At 37.7% G+C, this 14,156-nt stretch overlaps 1 protein-coding gene across 1 annotated transcript in view; it reads left to right on the top strand.

The window, feature by feature from the left end:
• SHROOM3 (shroom family member 3) overlaps nt 1–14,156 on the top strand; it is a 516,408-nt gene that overhangs the window by 101,795 nt on the left and 400,457 nt on the right. The gene's annotated exons all lie outside the window — the stretch shown is intronic.

The following is a 14,156-nucleotide window of genomic DNA, read 5'->3' as shown; positions in this document are numbered from 1 at the left end:
AGGGTAAAATTTGTAATAATGAATGAATAAAAATCTAACTTTGTGTAAACTTTCATTAAAAACACAATTAAAATAACATTTTTATTTAAAAAAGGAAAAAATCATTCCATGGCTATTTCAAGAAATATCCATCTGCTTTTTGTCTCCCAACTATTCACCACAGTCTAACTCATACTAAAAAATGAAAATAACTTTATTTCCAGCAGTAACCTTAACGATATGATGATGGTGGCCCATATTAAAGCTTTTCCTATATTATAAAAAAAATCATCCCAAGGCTAACAGGAAGAGGTAATTTAACAGACTTTTTAAAAAAAGTAATATGGTGTCATTCACTCACTGACTATACATTTAAGAGAAGAATATTAAGTGTAGTACCAATTTGCTGTCACTTTGGAAAATAGTTTGAAACATGTCAAAATTTAAATACAGAGCTATCACAGAGTTAAAAATTCCACTCTTAGGTCTATCCTAAAGAGGGTTGAAAACATGAATCCATACATTCACAACAACATTATTCATAATGATAAAAAAGTGGGAATAACCAAATATTCATTCATTAATACATGAGTAAGTTAAAGTACAATGAATATATAATGGGATATATTAGGGGAGCAGGTGGAAAATGAAGTACTGATCATTTAAAAGATTACTCTAAAGATTTAAAAATTAATACATACCACTGCATGGAGTAACCTTGAAAATTATTTTGTTGAGTCAAAGAAGCTAGTCACAAAGGGGCCATTGTAAGAGAGAGTAATAAGTGGTTTCCAGGGGCTGGAAGAGATGTGAGAAGATAGGGGTAAGTCTGGAAGAGTATATGATTTCCACTGAGAACGATGAAAATATTCTGAAATTAGAGGCAATTGTTAGCAATAGTATAAATAAATATACTAAAAATTACCAAAATATTGTTAATATTTATAGCATATATTTGAATTACATTTTATGGCATGTAAGTTAGAGTGCAGTAAAAATTTTGCTAAAACTATTAAAAAACTATATGGTTTCATAAAATATTATAGTAGAGAGCATTATGTTGAGTGAACTAACTCAGTCTTATAAGGACAAATACTGCATATGCTTACTATTGTAAAATTAGAAGGATAAGTGTAAGATATATATAAAAGTCCAATAGGGGAAGGGGAAGGCAACAGGGAGGCAGAGTGTGGGGAGAGGAAAAATAGTCACTGAGATGATAGAGTTTGGTAGATGGAAGGAGGGGGTGGAGGAATGGGGAAGGACCCAGTAGGGACCTGAAAGAACAGAGTAGTGGTAGGCATAGATCAATGCTGATTTGTTTTATAACACAGTTGTTTTATAAAACAACTGTGTTATAAAACAATGTATATGAATGATCATATAAAACACAATGAAGGAGTGAATGAAAGAAATGTGCATGGAGGAAACACAATGAATATGAATTTTGTATGCAAACCAGTATAAAAAGGGGGGAAAGGACTACATTACATTTTTATTTAATTTTTTTATTCATTGTTGCACATTTTCTCCCCGCTTCCCCAGCCCACCCTGCAATGCACCCCTTGTTCCATGTTGTTCTCATACATATAATGCACAATCATATATTCCTTTCAGACAAGTCTTTCTTTCATCTGTTCTAATGCAGTGTTTATTATCTATCCACTCTTTCCCAATTCCTTCCCCAACTCCATATCTGTTCTATTTTATAATATCATTGTTATATAGTGTTTGTCCTTTTGTGACTGAGATAATATTTCACTTACCATAATGTTATCAAGGTTCCCCTATGTTGTGTAATGTTTTACTATTTCATTGTTTTTCAAAGGGGCATAGTATTCCATTGTGTGGATATACCATAGTTTTTCTATCCATTTGTTTGTTGATGGGCACTTGAGTTGCTTTCATCTCTTTGCTATTGTGAATAATGCAGCAATAATGAATGTGTGTGTGTGTGTGTGTGTGTGTGTGTGTGTGTGTATTGTGGCTCTGGTTTCTTTAGGGTATATTCCCAGTAGTGGAATTGCTGGGTCAAATTGTTTTTCTATTTTCAACTTTTTTGAGAAAGTATCAGACTGCCTTTGATAGTGTTTGTACCATTTTACACTCCCACCAACAGTGAATAAGAGTTCCAATCTTTTAAAAAATTCACCAGCATTTGTTGTTTGCTGCCCTGTTGAACTTTGCTATTGTTGATGGGGTGATATGATATCCCATAGTTGTTTTGATTTGCATCTCTCTGATAGCTAGGGATTTTAAAAATTTTAAAAATATCTTTGCCATCTGAATATCTTCTTTGGTGAAGTGTCTATTCATATCCTGTGCCCATTTTGTAATTGGGTTGTTTACCTTTTTCTTGTTGAAATTATAAAAATTTTAGTTTAAGTCCCTAATCAGATATGTCACTGCCAAATATATTTTTCCCAATCTATGGATTTCTTTCTTACCCTGTTGGAAAAGTTTCTTGATGTACATAGGGATTTGATTCTTAGAAGGTCCCATTCCTTTGTTCACAATAGCAAAGAGCTGGAAACAACCCAAGTATCCATCAACAAATGAATGGATAGAGAAGCTGTGGTATTTTCACACAATGGAATACTATGCAGCATTGAAAAACAAGGAACTCATGAAATATTATTCAAAATGGGTGACCCTGGAGGACATTATGCTGAGTGAAGTATCTTAGTCACAAAAGGACAAATATTGCATAGGGCCACTGTTGTAAAATGGGATGGAATCAGGGTTGAGGGAAGACAGAGAAGGAGGGAATGAATGATGTATACTGCCTTGAAACAGATGAGGGTGAGAACTGTTTATAAGGGATATATGACTGGTTATTATTGTCATGACAGGAGTCCAGAATGAAGGCTGTACAGTGGAGTGGGGGGCGGGGGAGAGGGATTGCATAACAATGAAAGAGTTTTTCTTTTTCTTTTCCCTTTTCAAGGAGAAGAGTGAATGGGGGGGGGAGGGTGTAGACAGGGACAAAATGCAACAATGAATGAATGGAAACCCGAAGTCTCTGTAAACGTTCATTAAAATTAATAAAAAAATAAAAGAAGGTACCATTCATCTATTTTATTATCTCGTGGTTATAGGTTTATATTGTTGTTGTGTACCATAGAGTCAGAACCAACCCATAGTTGACACTCTTATGAGTTGTCAGAGGCAGTTAATTGCACAAGAGTAGATTCCCCATTCTTCTCCTCCAGAGCAGGTGGTGGATTCAAACCACATGCCTTTGAGATTTCAGTGCAGCTTCTTGCCACTGGCCATCAGACCACCACCAGATCTCCCTATAAGTTTATATTACACTTTTAAAATTTAATCCAGGTACAATTAAAAGTGAGGTATGACAAGAAGCAAAATACAAGTGGCAAAATGAAAGTTCCCAACCACCATTGGCATAAGAAAGAGAGAACAAAAGAAAAGAGGGGGGAGATGATTTCAGAGTATCTGGCTTGAGAAGTCTTGTTCTCTGAGCTTTACTTGAGCTGTGGCCTTCAGGGTTGTTATTACCTGACACCATTATATTTTGAATGTCTAATTAGCCACTCAACCCATTTCCTGCTCTTCTAATTGTCATTGTCCTTAAATTCTTTCTTGGCTTTCTTTTTTGTTTTTTTAAAAATATTTGTATTGGTTTTCATATAATATTCCTTTATATTAAGATTTATTCATAAACATTGTGTTTTATACAATCTTTCATTTACATTGTGTTTCATACCATCATTCATATACATTCTATTTTACATTATTTTATAGGATTAGGTATTATTTACATGACAAGATTCCAGAAAAGGAAATGTATAGTACAGTGGACTGTGAACTTGTGGAGGAGGGGAAGGGACTGTATAACAATGAAAGAATTTTTTTTTTCCAAAGAGAAAAGCAAACTGAGGGGGAGGGTGGGCAGGGAGGAAAATGTGCAACAGTGAATGAATGGTGAAAAAATTAAATGGGATGAATATACTGTAAAAAAAATATGTGTTGCATAAAAAATCATTTTTAAAAAAAGAAAACCTGTGTTTGCTTACAAGGTTTTTACACACGTGTTTCACACTATTCTTCATTCACATGTCTTCATTCTGTATGAGGACACCACAGGACAGGACTGGTTTCAGATCTTTTGTTCATAGAGTCACTATGAGTCAAACTTGACTTGATGGCATGCAACAACAACAACAATAACAAAACAGTAAGATTAGTGTTTGGATGAGTAAAAAGAGGCACAGAAACGTGGGGGAACATGTCTGACCTCATAGAAATTAGTTTCGTTTTGCTGATGTTGCTAGGGACAGCTCCCCTGTGGGAAGTTGGTAAAGTCTGATATTGCCATCCCCATGTGTCCCTTACTTGCTATTTTTACATCATCTTTTTGGTAAGTAGGTGGTAGGGACTCAATGAACTTATTAATAATTTTTCAGGGTATTCAAACCTCAAGAATTCTTTAGGTGTAAAGTTTAAAGACAGGGTCTACATTTCTTTCATCTGTATAACAGTTTCCCTGAGGCATTGGTGGTTTTGTGGAAGAATCCTGTTGCAGTGATCCTGAACTGGTTTCAGTGGACCTTTCAGATTTAGATAGATGAGGAAGACAGGCATGACAGTTTGTTGTTGTTGTTGTTATGTGCCATCAAGTCGCTTGAGACTCATAGTGACCCTCTGTAGAACAGCCCTAAACTCTGTCCTGTGCCAATCGCACTGTCCCTGACACCCCCATCCCAATTACCCCAGTCACTGAATCAATCCACCTCATGGAGGGCTTTCTCCTCCTGCGCTGTCCCTCCACCCTACCAAGCATGATGTCCTTCTCCAAAGACGGATCTCTCTTAACAAAATGTCCAAAGTATGTTAGATGGAGCCTCAGAAAAACTATCCAGTGAAAACCCTTTGGGTCACAAAAGTCTGATCCTCCACTGTGTGGAGGATGGTACGTGACAGTGTTTCAATCTATTGTGAGTTAAGCAGACTAGAAAGTGGCAAATAAGAATAATTGTCTCCAGGGTAATGATGGGCATTGTCCAATGGTGATTAATTTTAGAAAATATAATACATGGTAATGATTATATGAAATAAAATGTGAATGAAGAATAGTGTGAAAAACAATGTATATGAACTTTGCAAACAAACCAATATAAAATAAAAATTTAAAAAGAAAAAAAAGTCTCCTTGTTCCCATATCAATATCTAACGTGTAAAAAAAGTCTCCTCGTTCCCATATCAATATCTAACGTGTAGCGGGAACTCAGTAAATGTTTGTTAAGAACCTCTACCTGATAACTTTGAAAAATAGAGAGGAGAAACAGAGTGAGTTCTCACAAAAGTACAGGCTTTCCTTTTTTTCTCTTTTTTTTAAATTCTATTTTAATAATTTTAATGAACATTTACAGAGATTTTGGTTTTACATTTGTTCACTGTTACACTTTTCTCCCTGCCCAGCCCTTCCCCCGGCCCCAGGCTTTGCTTTTGTCCCTCTCTCCCATCTTCCTGTCTTCCTCTCTCCTTGCTTTCCTTCTTTACTCTTTCTTTCTTTCTTTCGTTAAGAATGTGCACACAACCTACAATCAGGAGAGAATAAAATAGATGATTGAGTTCTTCAAAGAATCAAATCCCTGTGTACAGCAAAAATCTTTCCCAACAGGGTAAAAACAAAAGCCACAGACTGAGAAAAAATATTTGGTAATGACATGTCTGATAAGGGACTTATATCTAGAATTTATAGACAACTTGAGGGTCACAACAAGATAAAAGTAAACAATTTAATTGCAAAATGGGCACAGGATATGAACAGACACTTCACCAAAGAAGACATTCAGATGGCAAACAAACACATGGAGAAATGTTCAAAATCCCTAGCGCTAAGAGAGATGCAAATCAAAACAACTATGAGATATCATCTCACCCCAGTAACAATAGCAAAGTTTGACAGAGCAGCAGACAACAAATGCTGGCGAGGTTGTGGAAAAACTGGAACCCTTATTCACTATTGGTGGGAGCGTAAAATGGTGCAATCACTATGGAAGGCAGCACAGTGCTTTCTGAAAAAGTTGGAAATAGAAATACCATTTGACCCAGCAATTCCACTACTGGGAATATACTCTAAAGAAACCAGAACTGTCACCCAAACAGATACATGCACACCCATGTTTATTGGTGCATTGTTCACAATAGTAAAAAGATGGAATCAACCGAAGTTTCCATCAACAAATGAATGGATAGAGAAGCTGAAGTATATTCACACAATGGAATACTGTGTTGTAGTAAAAAACAAGGAACTCATAAAGTAGTATACAAAGTGGGTGACCCTGGAGGACATTATGCTGAATGAAATATCTCAGTAACAAAAGGACAAATACTGCATAATTCCACTGTTATAAAATAGGATTGATGTGGGGATTGGGAGAAAACTAAGAAAAGAAAAATGAACACTAAATAACTAATGAACACTGCATTGAAATAGATGAGGGAAAGAACTGTCTAAAAGAAATATATCATTGGGTATTATTTGTATGACAACAGTCCAGAATAAGAGGTACATAACAAAGTGGACTCGGGGGCAGGATGGAGCGAGGAAATCATGCAACAAGGAAATAATCTTTTTAAAAAGAGAAGCGACTGGAGGGTAGTACGGAGGAAAATGTGCAACAATGAATGAATGGAAATCCAAAAACAACAACAAAAAGAATGTGCACACAAAGCATACCATTTCTATTGTACATTTAGTGACATTGATGATATCCTTCCAGTTGTATAGCTATTCTCACTCTCCTCACTGGTTCTTCTCTCATTAACATAAACTCATGTTCTTGAAGGTTCCTCTCTAGTCTTTTAAGTTGATGTTACAAATCTAACCACATCATAAGTAGTCCTTAAAAGAGGATAATGCAGGTAGCTCTGGTGGCCTAATGGCAAGAAGCTACACTGCAATCCCAGAGGTACGTGGTTCAAATCCATCATATGCTCTGCTGGAGAAGGAGGGGCAATCTCCTCCTGTACTAGTCAGATCCAATTTGACACTACACACAAAAAAAAATAGTAAAATAAAAATTTAAAAAAGAGGATAATGCTCAAGACAACCTTTTTTTTTTTTCCTTCTTCCTTTATTAACTAGTTAAGCTAATCTATTGTTTAGTTTTAGGATGGCTACAAGGGCTATATTTTTTTAATTGAAATCTTAATGAAAATTTACAGAGACTTTGGATTTCCACTCATTCATTGTTACACATTTCCTCCCTACCTACCCTTCCCCCCAGTTTGCTTTTGTCTTTGAAAAGAAAGAAAAAATTCTTTGTGATACAGTCTGCCCCCACAGTCCACTTGACTATGCAGCTCTTATTCTAGACTCTTGTATGAAAATAATACTTAATCATATATTCCTTTTTAACAGTTCTTGCCTTCATTTGTTTCAATGCATTATACATACATTATTTATCTCCTCTTAGGTTCCCTCTACCCCAATGTCATTCCCATTTTACAACAGTGGCACTATGCAGTGTTTGTCCTTTAGTGACTGAGATATTTCATTCAGCATAATGTCCTCCAGGGTCACCCATTTTGTATAATATTTCATGAGTTACTTGTTTTTAATACAGCATAGTATTCCATTGTATGAATATACCACAGCTTCTCTATCCATTCATTTGTTGATGGGCACTTAGGTTGTTTCCAAATCTTTGCTATTGTGAACAAAGCAGCAATAAACATGGGTGTGCATATATCTGCTTGGGTGGCAGTTCTGGTTTCTTTAGGGGGTATGTTCCCAGTAGTGGAATTGTTGGATCAAATGGTATTTCTATTCGCAACTTTTTGAGAAAGCGCCATGCTACCTTCCATAGTGGTTGCACCATTTTACACTCCCACCAACAGTGAATAAGAGATGTCTTTTGTTTAAGACTTTAAGATTACCTCAGGGCAATGGTTTCAGGGGCCACTCAAACTCTATGGTATCAGAAAGTCTAGATTCCTAAAGAATGTTAAATTCTTTTCTGCATTTCCCCCCTCTTGATCAGGATTCTGTTCATTGAGTCGACTACCACTCCTAGAAACCCTATAAACAACAGACTGGAACCTTATCCTATTATGTACCATCTTCCCTGTTTCTAACCTCTTCAAACCCATTGTTACAGTCACTGTGCCAATCCATCCTGGTGAAAGGTATTTTCTCTCTTGCTAGTCTTCTACCTTATCAAGCATGATAGCTTGTTCCAAGGACTGCTGCCTCCTGATAACATGTCCAAAGTATGGGAGTTGAAGTTTCACCATCCCTATCTCTAAGAAGCCTGGTTGCACATCCTCCGATACAGATTTGTTTGCTCTTTTGGTGGTCCATAATGTATTTGGTACTCTTTGCCAGCACCACAATGCAAAGACATTGACTGATCAGGATATTTCTATGGAACTTTTTTATCTCAGTGTTCAATGGTGGTAGCCAGGCACCATCCAGTTATTCTGGTCTCACAGTACAGGAGGAAGTTACTCACAGATATTATTAGCCACACATCCCATATCCTCTTCCTAGTGCTAGTTGTTGTGCTTCCTCTGTTGCTCAAGGGGAATAGAGACCAAATATTGCACCTTGGATGGTTGTTTGCAAAATCTGAAGACCCCGGAAACTACACAACAAACGAGGAGGTATAAGCACTAAATATGCTATTATTAGGCCCACTAACTAGAATGTTAGCATGCCACTGAACCAATTGGCAGCATCAGGATGGATGGTAAAGAGATTGAGATTGTTCACAGCTTTAGTTTGCTTGGCTCCACAGTCAACATTCTTGGCACCAGTAGCCAGGAAATTAAAAGGCATATTGCGATGGGAAAGTCTGCTGTTAGGGACCTCTCCAAAGTACTGAAGAGCAATGGTGTCCCTCTGGAGACTAAGGTGCATCTGATACAGGCCATGGTCTTTGCAATCACTTGTTATGCATCAGAGAGTTGGACAATGACTAAGGAGGATAGTAGGAGAATTGATGCCTTTGAGCTGTGGTGCTGGAGAAGAGTATTGAGAGTACCATGGACTGCTAGGAAAACAGATTCATCCTGGAAAGGGTTAAACTGGGTGGCTCCCTGGAGGCAAGGATTCTGAGGCTCCATCTAACATACTTTGGACTTGTTGTAAGGAGAGACCGGTCCTTGGAGAGGGACATCATGCTTGGGAGGGTGGAGGGACAGTGCAGGAGGGGAAGGCCCTCTATGAGGTGGATTGATTCAGTGACTGGGGTAATTGGGATGGGAGTGTCAGAGACAGTGTGATTGGCACAGAACAGCTTAGGGCTGTTGTACAAAGGGTTGCTATGAGTCACAAGCGACTCGACGGCATATAACATAATAACAACTAGAATGTCCCTTGAAATCCTAACTGTAAAGCAAAGAACCAATCCCACGAGGCATTTGGTTGTCTATAAGCAGCCTTAAAGGATGCTTATAGGGAATACTGGTGGCCTAGTGGCAAGAAGCTGCACTGCCATCCTGAAGCCACATGGTTTTATCCACCAGCTGCTCCGTGGGAGACGGATGGGCAATGCACCAACTCCCATGCACATAACTGCCACTGATAACTTACAGGAGAGTCAGCTATGAGTGGGCTTTGACTCAACAGTGCACAACAACATAAGCATCATTGTTGGGTACTCTTTGTTGTTGTAAATATATTTTTCACACAACTTTTGCTAGGTCAGTGTTTTAGATATGTACATTTATTGACAACAATTTTAGTCATCAGTGTGTAACCCTACCCTTAACCAATATTGTCTTTCCATGACTGTAAAACCTCCCACTTTCTTTTCCCCTCTCTGCCACTGATAAACACTAATAAACTTCCATACTTCTACATTTCCTTGTCTTCTTATAGAAGAGAGGTCATACTCTGGTGGCCTAGTGGTAAGGAGTTCCACTGCCAACCCGAAGGCATGCAGTTTGAATGCACCCATTGGAGGGTCAACTATGAGTCATTTCTGAATTGATGGCACATAACAAGAACATCATGTTCCTTAATATCATGTCTTCAAATTCTATCCATATTGAAGCATGTGCAAAGGCTTAGTTTCCTACTGACTAATATTCCATTGTGTATATGTAACATGTTTCCTATTCCTTCATCTTTTGGATTTTTTTTTCATCTATTTACTTTTGTGAATAGTGTTGTTACAATAAACAACCCTCTTTTGGGGTTTCTACTATCAAGTCTGGTGGATGCAAACCCTGGGTGGAATTGCTGGGTGGTGTAGTAGTACTATATTGTAGTACTACCTCTTACATACTAAGATGTCCTTGATGATTGCCCTGAATGGGGCACACTCTTGGTCTGTGAGGGGAACGGTGAACAGCTTTGGTCACATACTCACACATATTACCAAGGAAATACTACATTTGGTGGTAACTTAGAATTACAACTAGAATGGAGAGAAGCAACACCTTCTCTACAAGGGGTACCTTTTCTGGAAGAAAGGACCATTCTAAATAAGCAGTCAAGTGTATCCCTATAGGTCAAAGGGTAGCCGTAGAAACCATGGACTGCAAGAGATTGCTGATTGACAAGAGGTCCGGGTTTGTTTCTAAATGTTCAGAGAGGTGCCCCTCATTTTAATGACCTCAACTCTGTATACTTGATAAATAGAGAGAGACAGAGAGAATAGATAAAATTGACATTTGCCAGTATAAGTTCATTGATTATATGTGCTAGGTGAGAATAAGTGGAAAATAACAATCCAATTGGTCTCATCCCCCTGCACAATGAGCATCTCTTTGTGATGAATGAAAGTATTATTTTAAAATACACATTTTCTATAGAACATGGTGTTTAAATGCAACCCAACTCCCTTATCTAGTTGTTAAGTGCCATCCAAATGACTACAACTTATAGGGACTCTATCAACAGCAGATCTGAACCTTGTCCTATCCTGTGCATCCTGAACAGTTCTGACATACTCGAGTTCATCGTCAGAGTTGCTGTGTCAATGTGTCTTGTTGAGCGTCTTCTTCCCTTTTGCTGACCCTCCACCTTTCCAAGCATAATGCCCTTTTCCAAGGAATAGCCTCTCTTGGCAACATGTTTGAGACTGTTCCACCATCTCTGCCTTCAAGGAGCACTCGGGCTGCACTTTTTCCCAAGGCATATCTCTTTGTTCTTTTGGCAGTCCCTGGGATATTCAGCAATCCAAAAAATAGAGATCAGTTTTAGAAACTGGAAAAAGACTGACTATGCTGGGCTTGCAACGTTACCAAACTGATGCAAAAGGACAATTACCACACTGATGCCTTCCTGGGTGAATTTTGAGGACAATTTAGACTGTATGTGATTTTTACCATTTATGTGTAATCCCCGTGTAAGATGATGTGCCTCTCATGCTTTTTTTTAAAAAAAACTATATTGATTTGCATATAAAGTTTATATAAAATTGTGTTTCACTCTATCCTTCTTTCACATTGTGTTTCATACCATCATTCTCATTCAATATGTTTTATAAAATCAATCACCATTAAGCTGTGTTCTTCATTACCCTGTCTTTACAGATCCCCACTGGATCTTTCCCATTTCTTTTACCACCCCCTTCCTCCACCCACCAAATAGTTTGATCCTGTGATTTCCCTCCTGTCCACCCTCAACCTTCTGTTCCCACCCATTCCCCACTTGGATCCCCATACACGTTTCACTAGTTATCATTCTGTTTGTACAATAATGATCCTTTGAAATATTTATCCTTATGAGACTGAGTTTACTCAGCATAATGCCCTCCAGTCTCTCTCAAGTTATATAGTAATTTTCTAAATCATTGCTCCTAAGTACTACGTGTTCCATTGTGTGCATGTACCACCATTTCTCAGTCAATTTGATTATAGCTGGACATTCGGTCTGTTTTCACATTCTTAAGATGGTGAATAATGTTGCTAAGAAATTAGTGTACAAATCTTTGTGTCTCAGTTCTAATTTCCTTGGGTTATATTCCTAGAAGTGGAATAACTAGATCATATAGAATTTCTATGCGCAGCTTTTCTCTAATGCTTTTTGTATGTGTAACTAAGAGTATTATTTAGATGGAATCACTTTGCTGCATGTCTTTGCTGTTTACATGGATATGCGTGCAAATACGAAGGAGGATTTATAAGTAGATTTGTGAAATGTTATCATAAAGATAGTGTTACAACCAAGAACTTTACTGTTTGTGTTGAGCTTCCTATATTTTAACCATTTCTTAAAATGTTCCTTGAAGCTTTACTAGAGATATTTTTATCATAGATTCAAAAGAATAATTCTTTTGTATCACCCAATTTGGTCATCCAACTAATTCATAAATCCCAGAGGATCATCAGGGCAGGATTGAATACTCTTGTATCCTGGCACGTCTCCCATGTCTTTCATCTTCAGATAACACTGACCATTAAAATGACTTTCCCTCTATATTGAGGCTAAATCTGATTTCCTGTAATTTACACCCTTTGATATTGTATCTGCTCTCCAGGGCCACACAGAACTTGTCTAATCCCTCTTCCTCTTGGCAGCGTTTCAAGCCTTTGAAGAGACTAGTCATGTCCCCACAAGTCTTTTCATTTTCTGTTTTATTTTCGCCAACTGTTTCTAATGATCATGATGATGATAACCAGTAATAAAAGCCAGTTTTTATCAATTAATTGGGTGTGTATTATATGCCAGGCATTGTTTTAAGCAATAATTGTCACAAGTCTTACCATTTTACAGATCAGGAAACTGAGTCACCTGAAGTTAAGGATTTCACAGCTAATTAGCACAGAACAAATGGAAACCTAGGCAGTCACCTGCCACTTACTGAGTGGGATCCAGGTTGCCCACATGCCTTTTAGGAAGATGTTCAAAAGCATGATCATGTAGATGCTGTCTGCCTTTTTCTATTTTGTAAACCTTTTTCAGTGTCACCCATATTTGCATTAGCTGTACTTCCTTCGTCGCACTGGAGCAAGGGGAGTTTTGATCTTTTCTTACCGATGTAATTCTACCTATGCCATGTTCCTTATGTGGATTTAACTCAGACCAAGTCAATCAGGACAAATCACCAAAACTTTTCCCCACATTTGAGCAGCTAAAATGAAGGGCCCCATATTATAGAAGAGATTTCCTAGTGAGTCTGAGAATCAACAACTTCTCAGAATTATGCTCACCAGGCCCACTGTTTCAGTTTTCAGACCCAAGATTGCTTTCTGTACTATTTTAAGCTTACATGCTTCCCTAACATTTGGCTTCTTAATAGAGCAAGAGTCTCTTTCTCTCCACCTACCCCCCAATATCACTCATTACTAATGTCTTAAAAGTTGTAATTAAAATCTCTCTCTCTCTCACTCTCACTCTCTCTCAACTCTTTCATTCCTGTCAGGTCAGAACTGACTCAGATCCTCAAAAAGCTGAACATAGAAATTCCATGTGACCCAGCTATTCCACTACTTGGAACATACCCTGAGAATACGAGAACTGAGGCACAAACTGAGAATTGTACACCAATGTTCATAGCATCATTATTCACCATTGCAAGAACATGGAAACAGCCCAAATGTCCAACCACAAATGAATGGATTGAGAAATTATGGAACATCCACAAAATGGAATACTATGCAGCACGCAAGAGCAATAACTTTATAAATTATTACCTAACTTGGGAAGGACTGGGGAGTATTATGCTGAATGAACTAACTCAGTCACATAAGGATAAATATTGTATAAAACAGTTATTGTAGAATGAGTGTAAGGATCCAGGAGGGGTGGGAGAGGCTGGAAGCAGAGGGATGCGGATGTGCAGGGGGACGGGGAGATTAATCATTGGGTTGTACAAGTTGATGAGTGGGGGTGAAGGAAATTGAAAGAATTTGTTCAAATTTTTATTTGAATTTTGTAACTAAACTAGTAGAAAAATTAAAAAAGGCACTGGGAAATGAAAAACAAAAACTAATAACTGACTCAGAGATTACCTTCCATTGACTTTGTAAGGCTGTATGTTTGCTTCACTCCACAATCAACACTGTTGGTACCAGCAGCCAGGAAATCAAAAGATGAATTGCATTGGGAAAGTCTGCTGTCAGAGACTTCTCCAAAGTACTGAATAGCAACAATGTCAGTCTAGAGACTAAGGTGCACCTGATACAGGCCATGATCTTTTATTACTTTTATTCACTTCCTATGCATCAGAAAGCTGCACAATGACTAGGGATGA

This window comes from Elephantulus edwardii, unplaced genomic scaffold, assembly GCF_000299155.1.
Source record: "Elephantulus edwardii isolate Elephantulus edwardi_28Jun2011 unplaced genomic scaffold, EleEdw1.0 scaffold00042, whole genome shotgun sequence".
NCBI classification, from domain to species: Eukaryota; Metazoa; Chordata; class Mammalia; order Macroscelidea; family Macroscelididae; genus Elephantulus; species Elephantulus edwardii.
Note: the sequence above shows the minus strand (reverse complement) of the source record. Positions and strands in the feature narration are given on the sequence as shown.